Source organism: Macrotis lagotis, chromosome X, assembly GCF_037893015.1.
Source record: "Macrotis lagotis isolate mMagLag1 chromosome X, bilby.v1.9.chrom.fasta, whole genome shotgun sequence".
NCBI lineage: Eukaryota > Metazoa > Chordata > Mammalia > Peramelemorphia > Peramelidae > Macrotis > Macrotis lagotis.
Window position 1 is genome coordinate 401,235,534 of NC_133666.1, and position 9,839 is coordinate 401,245,372.

A 9,839-nucleotide genomic window follows, 5' to 3' on the forward strand; every position below is an offset into this window, starting at 1 on the left:
TGGATATATTGAGTCTGAGGTGGCAAACTTTCATATTTTATAGAGATAAAGAAACTGAGCTTGAAAAAAGGGCAATGGATCAGTGAAAAATAAATTGTTGATGACTTTGGAAAGAGTAGTTTTTAGTAGAATAACAAAGTAGAAGTGATTACAAAGGATTTTAGAGTGAGTTGTTGAAAAAGAAATAGAAACAATAGTTGCATATTTTTAAAAAATGTTTAGGAGTAGAAAAGTGAAAATAAATATAGCAATGACATGAGGGGACAGTAGAGTCAAAGGGGATGCTTGTTTGTAAGATTAGAGGGGATAGAATAAAGATACATGAATACAAAACTAATTGATGGAATAAAGTTATAAGGAATATAGAAAGGACAGACAAGTGAAGGAGAGAACTTGTCTCTTCCATTCTTTCACATTTCTTGAGATTCTAGGATTGTTAAAGTCATTGGGATGCTTAGTGATTCATTTTGAATAGCCTTACTCCTCTAAACAATTTAAAAGAACATGTGATGAATGAGGATGGAGACAGAAATGGGGATATAAAGTGAAATAGTTATAGGGAATATGATAGTTAATAAGAATTTAGTACAATGTTTGTAATGCAGTTGTAAACATCACCATTGAATAAATCTGTAGTGTACTCAATCTGCATGATTTTATGATTTTGTTCAAGTTTTTGACCATTAGGAAACTGGATTAGATGAAACAGATACTGTGAGGATGGACAAGGAAGGAATGACCAATGAGGATGTTCCCAACTGTGAAATGAATATGGGTTTCTATGAACACTCAGATTTTCTTACAGTTCCTTTAGAAAGACTCTATTGAATTCTTTTTTTTTTTTTTAGTTTCACATTAACTGGTTCTTTATTGGCTTAAGACCTAAACATTGTCAGTTTGAGAAGAAACCCACTGTGTGTTTGGTAACAGCAATCTTGCTGTTAAAATCTAAATTCCTCTTGATCCTTGGTAAAATTTATTCCAAGAAAAATCTTAGATACATTTTTATTTTAAAAACATAAACCATGGATATTCAGATCTGAAACAAAGTCACTTAGATTTTGATGCACTGCTGCTCCCCTGATTTTTAGGTTGAGCATCATTTAACTCCCTAAATACCTTAGCAGAAAAAAAAAGATTTACTTGTTCCTGTTCTCTTTGAGATGACCAGGAGTGAAACAGAACAAAACAAAATAATAACAACAAAAACCCCACACCAAAAAGTTATGTGGCCTGGTTGTTCCCAAATGGGGTTAGAGATATGGGATATTTAAGGTGGTGTTCATATTCATCACCTTCCTCTCTAGCCAATGACAGCTTAGATTCATGACTAAAAAAAAATAAATATAAACATTTTTGTCTTTGCTGACGGTGATCAAAAAAAATTCAGGTAAATAAGGAACAACCATTTTCATTTATAATTCATATTGTCTTCTGGATTCCTCCTGTTCATCTTGGTAACTTTTAGTAAAGTTAAAATTTCAATAGTGTTTGCCTCAAATCTTATTGCTTCACCTTGTAGTAACCCTTTCATTTTTCTTTTTTTAAAGTTAGATGGTAAATTTGTTCGATACTTTGTCATGGCTTTTATTGGAGACTGGGAGAGGGAAAAGACAAAAAGTAATTTTTAAAAAAGGACCATAATTTTCTCTTAAAAAGGGGGAGTGGGGTAAGGAGATGTTGTTATCTCTCACCAGTGGGGGGCAGGGTAAGGAAGCATTCAAAGCCCATGAGTCAAGCCATAGTCAAAACCATGTTCTACCCTAAAGTAGATTTTCTTTCTTCCCCCCCTCTTTTTTTTAAAATAAGATCTCCCCAAACCATCACTTTTTAATCTTCCCCAGACTGGGCTTCATCTTCAGACCCTTCATCCCCAGATTTTTCTGGTGGAGGTCTGGCAGATTTTTTCTTTTCTGAGGGGCTTTCTGGCTCCTCATCCTCTTCTTTGGGGAAAGGAGTCTTTTCCTTTGATGCCTTTGATGCTGTGGGACGGCCCACTTTTCCTTTGCCTTTCACTGGACTTGGTGTCACTGTAGCTTTTGGCCTAGGTTTGGGCATTTTCTTTTCTTTCCTTTCAGGCTTGGATTTCTTCACAATCTTTTTGTTTTTCTTTTTTGAGCTTCCATAATCACTATCATCATCATCTTCCATTAGGAAGTCTTCAGCACTGCCAGAATTCTCCTGGAATGGTGCCTCTTCTTCTTCTTCTTGTTCTTCTTCACTGCCCACATCTTCCATGAGCATCTCTCTCTGTTTGGAAGCTGCTTTGGATGCTGCCTGACGCTGTTGGCGAACATTTTTGTGATCTTCCTTTTCATCTTCACTGTCCTCTGGTGAGTGTGAATCATCCTTCTTGGTCTTCACATCTTTTTCTTCAGAGTCCTCGCTATCTTCCTGTGAATTTTTCCCAGACCGCCTCTTGCTTTTAGCTTCTCGAGGTGATGATCGGATTTTCTTAGCTGGAGGAGCTGAATCTCTTTCATAATCTTCATCTGCATCATCAGATGCTTGAAACTGTGAATAATCCACCACCTCCCTGTTTCTGACGGGCCGGGACATGTTCGCAGCCGAGGCCGGAGCTCCGCTGAAGCCGAGACCAGGCCCCCCACCCTCCACCCCGCGCTCTGGGCACCTTCCCCCACCCCCAGCTGCTCTGGCCGCCCAGGCCCGGGCCGCTGGCCTATTGAATTCTTAAATAATACAATTAAATGAATTGGAGAAAGAAAACATTGATAAGTTTAAATAATTAATTCTATCCATACTCTCCATTATAAAAACACTATTTTGGATTAATCATTATATTATTGAATTTTGTTTGTTTCTGTTAATATTAATATGTGTCGATATAATTCATATATAACATTGATATTCTATTAATAATATTAGCATATTTTTATAACTATTATTGAAAACAAAACTGAAAGTATAGTAATTTTCAAGAGTTTTAAGGAGTGATTCATTTACAGACAAGTAACTATTTGCCTATGCAGATTGTTTAAAGAGGTTTTTAACAGATGGCACCAATCTGAAAGCTGTATTGTAGAAATGTCACAGTTTAATGTGATTACCATCAATAGAAACAGAGTCACTGTGGCTGTAGTTATCAGTATGGTGCTATCAGTTGAAGTTTGGGAGTGATTTAAGGAATATTTAATTCCATATCCATATTAAATATCTGCAGAGTATGAATTTTACCCTGCTGAAGCATGATTACAAGATTTAAAATATGAAATGTTTAACCAAGAGCTCTGAGTAAATAGAGTTGAACAACTTGGCATAAAGGTGTACTAACTTTGAAATGTGAAGAACATGTTTGGAGAAATATCTGAAGGAATTTGAATTTTTTTTTTGAATTGAAATTTTTTTTTTTTGCAAGGCAGTGCGGTTAAGTGACGTGCCATAGTTCACACAGCTAAGTAATTATTAAATGTCTGAGATTGCATTTGAACTCAGGTCCTCCTGACTCCAGGTCTAGTGCTCTATTCATGGCACCACTTAGCTGCCCCTATTGAGTTCTTGATTGACTAGAAATTGACCAGAGTCAATTCCCTTGAAATTCACATGAGAAATAATTATATATAATTATATATAAATAATTATACATAAATTCTGTCATTTGTTTTAAATATTCATTTTGGAAAAAAAAACTAAAATAAATGAGGTAAGAAATAACCAATAAAAAGGCAACATGAACTTTAAATCCCCAAAAGCAGACTCCAATATGCTTTCCCAAGTTACTAGGTGATCTTTTCCAAATCATTTCATCTTTTGGCTCTCACTTTCATTCTTCAAAAAAGTGAGGGAGCTATATCAGTTGATATCGATAGACAGAAAATAGATCAAAAATTTAAAACTCATAATTAGTATCTATAAAAGAGAGAAATAATACAATACAAAGGGTATCTTAGTTTTTATACATATATATCTGTTTCTTTTTTAAAATACTTTATCAAGGGAAGACAAATCAACAAATATTAATAAGAGGCTACAATGTGGTAGAAACTGTGCTAAGCATTTCTGGAAATATGAGGAGAGGCAAAAAGACAAATCTTATTTTCAAGGAGCTCACAGTCTAATGGAGGAGGTGACATTAAAAACAGGTATGGAAGGGCAGCTAGGTGATGAAATGGATAGAGCACCAGCCCTGGAATCAGGAAGAACTGAGTTCAAATCTGGCCTCAGACACTTAATAATTACCTGTGTGACTTTGGGCAAGTCACTTAACCCTATTGCCTTGCAAAAACCAAAAAGAAAAAACAGCTAGGATAAAGTTGAAGAGAATTTCAGGAGAGAGCAGCATTAAGGGAAATTGATAAAAGTTTCTTGGAGAAGTTAGAATTTTTTTAGCCAGGACCTGAAGAACGTAAAGGAAGCAAGGCAATGAAGATGTGGAGGTATAGAATTCTAGGCAAGGGAAAAGCCAGAAAAATGCCTGAAGTATAGAGATAGAGTGGGAAGAAATGCAAGGCAGAATACATGAAGGAAATTAGATACAAGAAGACTGGAAAGGTTGAAAGCAGTCAGATTATGGATTTATATTTAATTCTGGACATAATAAGAAGCTATTAGAGCTTATTGTATGGGGCAGAGGTAGTTGATATGATCAGAAGTAGATGATATGATTAAACATTAGGAAGACCATTTTGACAGTTAATAATAAAATAAGGCAGGATGAACAGTCAGAAAGCCAATAATTCAGTTGTGGGGTAATGATAGTATGTAGTGAGGTGGAGGCAGTATAAGAAGAGAGAAGATGGGTTACACTAGAATTATTATGAAAGGAAAAAAAACAAAATCTGGTAGTCACTTGAATATGGGGTGGAGAGAATGAAGGCTGGCATACAAACTTTAAACTTGAGTAACTAAATGGATGGTATGGCTTCTTATAATAGGAAAGATAGGAAGACATTAAATGATACTCAACTCAGTATGCTGGTCAAGGCAATAGGCTATCCCAAACCTCAAGAAACTAGCTTCGAATATATCCCTAAGTTCCTTTTCCAGTTCCTATCTAAAGTAATATAGATTTGAATTAAAATGCATTTGATTTATGTTCCCTTTGGTTCCCTGGCTTGCTTTGCCTCCTTAGGATAACTGGAAATTTCATTCTGCTGGAGCAAAAGTCAAATTTATTCTTTTAAAGTTCCAACTCCAGAACAACTGAGCTCAATTTCTGGGGGTGAGAAAAATTTTCACAATCTTATTTGTCTTTTTTTTTTTAACAGATATATGCATCCCAGAAGATTGTTTTCTTTTTGTTGTTGTTTTAGTTTTATCAGAGGCACTAGAAATAGAGATTCCATTATCACTAATGACTCCCATAATCTACCTGCTCGCACAAAAATTTATATTTAAACTTTTTGTTACCCATGTGCTCCACATGCTTTCTCATCATCTCTATCTAATGTCCCTCTAGTCAGATTGAAACAGCACTCCCAAACAGAATATATGCTAGAAAAAAGAAAGGGATTGAGATGCCTTTGAAAGGATGAGCAAGTGATCCATCTCTCCTTTTCTTTCTTTCCCTTTCGCACACACACACACACACACACACACACACACACACACACACACACATACATACACACAGAAACAATATCCATAGAAACAATAAAAAATAAAAATGTGAGAACTACACAAAAAATTAATAATTACTTTTTTCAAACAGTATGTTTTTATTTTTAGCTGCCTCAGATGAAATGGAGCATGGTAATTAATTGGCAAAGTTAAGACACTTTTGATAAACTAGATTAAATTGTACAATATTAAAGAGGAAATAGATTAGTGTTTTAGTTGGAAAACTAGTGGAAAAAATGGAAAACTAATTTTTAGCTTATGCTAGAAGTTTTTTGTATTAGAATAATCTTAGTAATATGTCTATTATTCAATGACATATCTCTGAAAACAAAAAATTCAGAAATTAATTAGAAAGACCAAATGAATTGAGATTGCATCAACTATTTTGGAAGTCAATGCTACTGTTTTGAAGTAAATTTCATTTCAAAATTGCCTTCTTATGTATTTTGAAATATCTGGATCAATCATTTTGTTGCTTTAAATATTGTTTTATTTTTTCATTTACATGTAAAATGAATTTTAAACATTTATTTTTTATAATGTTTTGAGTTCCAAATCTTCCCCCCCATCTGCCTCCTTTCTAGGACAGTAAAGCAATTGGCCAATCAATTTGCAAAGAAACCTATTTTAATTGTAAGTGGGCTAGATTGTAACAAGACATATATATATATATATATATATATATATATATATATATATATATATATAATATGAAAAATACAAAAAAACTATTATATTTCTGAGGTCAAATTTGAACTCATGTCTTCCTGACTCTAAGTTCAGTGCTTCACTAAGCCCCATTGCTACCTCAAAGTATATATTAAGTCATTCTTATAATATGTTGATGTAAATAAACTAGTTTCATATTTTTGGCCAAAAATAATGAAAATAAGAAGTCAACATCTCTGAATTAAGGAGTTTATTATCTTTAATCATATCTATCATATAAAAAGAAGAGAATCTAGCATAATCTAGAGATACAATCATTAGGTAAAATGATGTAAGGTAAGGTAAGGAATGCAGTAGTAACTTGAAAGTTTCTCAAAAAAGAGGGAAATAAATTAGCCATTGTAATACATAGCTGTATTCCCTTCACCAGGAAGGCTAAGGTTTGCACATTGTTTAAATTCAGGAGACTTGAGCTGTACTAGACCTAAAGGCAATTTAGCATCTGCACTGTCACCAATACAATGATCCTTCAGGGAGCAGAGAGTCACCAGGAGTAGAAACTATTGCAGGCTGGAAAAATGGAACTGTTCAATATTTCCTTTTAGTATTAGGATTGACCTATCAGTGATAACTGCATTTTCAACTCCATTCTGAGTGTAATAGAGAAACAAAATTTTCCAGAAAAAAAAAACCAGGAAATTTTCTAGCCTACAAACAAGAATTGATGAGGCAAAACTGAGGAGTCAGCATCTTTTGTGCTAAGAAAGAACACTAGAAGTAGTTAAAAGTCTGGAAAATCTAATACCATTTTAAGATTGTAAAGATCCTAGCACTTTTGGAGGGGAGAAGGTGCACATCACACCCTTTGTTTAAAAATAACCAAGTCTCAAACAGCTTTGATTTCAACATCCTGAAAGATACATTATTGGTGGCACATGTTTAAAGAATTCCTCAGGGTGATAGAGAAACAGGAAATAGTATAATTTATTATATTCCAGCTGACAAGGATGAATAATAAAGACAATTCTGTCTAAGGGTCACAAGAAAAAGGAAGTCAAGAGTGAAAGAAATTGGATCTTATTTTTTTTTTCCTGACTGCTGGCCAAACATTCAGTGAAGAGATGGACTTTTCTTCCAGCAAAGATGCATTTCTTGCCAAGAATGTAGAGGTAGCTATCTTGTTCCTAGCCAAACTGAGAATGAATTATGAAAGCAAAACTTAGATCTTTGGGGACACTAAATCTGTTGAAGACTTGTTGCAATATGTTGAAAGGGGCTGAAGTCAAGAAGAGCTAGACTTTAATTCTCAGAGAGAACTTGAAGACTTTGTGGTTTCTTCCTTTTTTTTCTTAAAAAATTTTATAGCTTTATATTTGTACTAAAGAAAATATTGTTTTCTGAAGTTTGTATATGTTATTTGAGCGAGGCTTTTAGGCCATTTTTTCAGTTGGGCAGCATCAGATGGCACATTTAATTTGTGAAAGTGTGCTGGAGGATGTGGAGCTCTTCAGCTGCTTTTGGCATTTCAGCCAGTTCTTCCACTGGAAAAAAGGGAGGAGACAGTGACTCAAATGGCGCCTTGCAAATAGGTCTTTTTTGTATCAATATTAAAGATGGCATAGTTGATATAAAGTTGGGTATTTTAGTTCTTCATTTTTTCCTCGAGACCATGCACTGACATTTAAAAAAAAATTTTCCAGGAGGAAAAGGAATGGAAAATCATGCTATTTTCAAAGGAGAATATCATCACTGTCAGCTAACTTTTCTTTTACTTAAAAACTAAAACATCTTGAGGAGAATAGTAATACAGTTAACTATCTTTATTTTCAATTAATTCTGATTTTCATGGAAACAATTAGCTCTAACCTGGAAGAGACTTTATCAAGTCCAAACCATCCTCCTTTCTCCACCCATAACCCCCCCACACACACACACAACATTATCCTTGACACCTCCATTTGAAGATCTTTTAATGCCTTTAATGTAGGGGAACTATTTATTTCCTCAGTGGAAAAACTCATTCGACTTTTGGATAACTAGTATGATTATAAAGTCTTTTCTCTCTGGAAGACCAAATTCTAATGGAGAGAAGCAACATTTATAGCTGCAAGTCAGAAGAAATGTCCCTATGGTCCATTTGGATGAGGGACAAAGCATATGATAATGCATTTTTAATGTTATTGTCCTTGATGAAATCAAATTCATTTATAATATTGAACCATTTGAGAGTACAGAGGACTTTAGAGGCAAGAATTTTTTCCCTAGATCTTCAGGACTACTGACTGCCTAGATTTAATTCTTTGGATGATGATTCCTTACCCTGAATTGGAAGCAGGTCCAATGTGTCTATATCTGAGTAAGGGAAGGGCTCTTATTTCCTCAGCTCTTGTTCTTGGGATCCTAGAGAATCTCTATCTGGGTCTGAGAGAAGGGGATGGTCAAGGTAGTCCTGGCTGATGTAGATTGTTGCTTTAGCCTTGCCTATTGCATGTGAAAATGAATGGGGATAGCTGCCTCTTTCTCCATGTGATTTGGTTCCTTAGATACTACCTGTTACAGTTGGATTGCACAAAAACCTACAGGTTTCATTTGCAAGAGATAGTAGAGTTGGATAGTATTTTTTTTTATTTAAGGCAATGGGGTTAAGTGACTTGCCCAAGGCATCACAGCTAGGTAATTATTAAGTTTAGTCACATTTGAACTCAGGTTCTCTGACTCCAGGGCCATTGCTCTATTCACTGCACCATCTAACTGCCCCAATAGTTTATTTTTTAACCTGAATTCATGGGTTTGTCATAACTCTTAAATTTATTATATAGGCGACAAGAGCAAATGACTTAACCTCTTTGAGACTTAGCTAGCTCCCCAATGCATAGACATATTCATTTTGTAGATGCTTGATATTATAAAATATAAATATTTAGGAGTGAGAACTCAAAATGCTAACACTTCTGGGTCCCCAGATATTCTTTAATTTTTTTAAATTTAGTTTTATTGATGAATTTCATTTTTTTATAACACATCCATTACCTGGTATAGATTCTTTCCACAACTAACTTATCCCTTGTAAGAAAGAACTTTTAAATCATATAAAATAACACAGGAAATATCTCCATCATCAAATGCATTGTGAACTCATAGATTTCTAGATAGCTATTGATAGAAGAGAGATCCTTTGCCTATTCAGGTTAGTACTTTTCCTGCAAGTTGTATTTTTTTCAAAGTTACTTACTTAGAGTTAAAGTGTCTTGCCCACTGTTACACAGCCAGTAAATATCAGAAACAGGCCTGAACTTTTGGTTTTGGGGACTATGAGGTCAGATATTGATCTGCTATTCCATTTTACTTCTGTTGCTATAAAATATTACATGCAGAAAAATATTTCAAGGAACTTGGGAAGATTTTAAGAGATAAAGTTGAGAAAAATAAGTACAATGCAGAAAGCAATTTACAGGGTAACCACAATCATGTAAAGGAAAGACATCAGAGTTCTGATTTATGCAGGGATCAATCTTGACTCCAAATGACTGATGGAGAATCTCATCTCTCTTTTCTTGGTGGGAAAGAAATGGACTAAAACTATTAAATGAAAC

The 9,839-nt window shown here is 34.5% G+C and overlaps 1 pseudogene; it reads right to left on the bottom strand.

Moving 5' to 3' along the window:
- Positions 1-1,817: 1,817 nt before the first annotated feature.
- LOC141498381 (nuclear ubiquitous casein and cyclin-dependent kinase substrate 1 pseudogene) lies at positions 1,818-2,597 on the bottom strand (annotated as a pseudogene).
- Between the last annotated feature and the right edge of the window lie 7,242 nt (positions 2,598-9,839).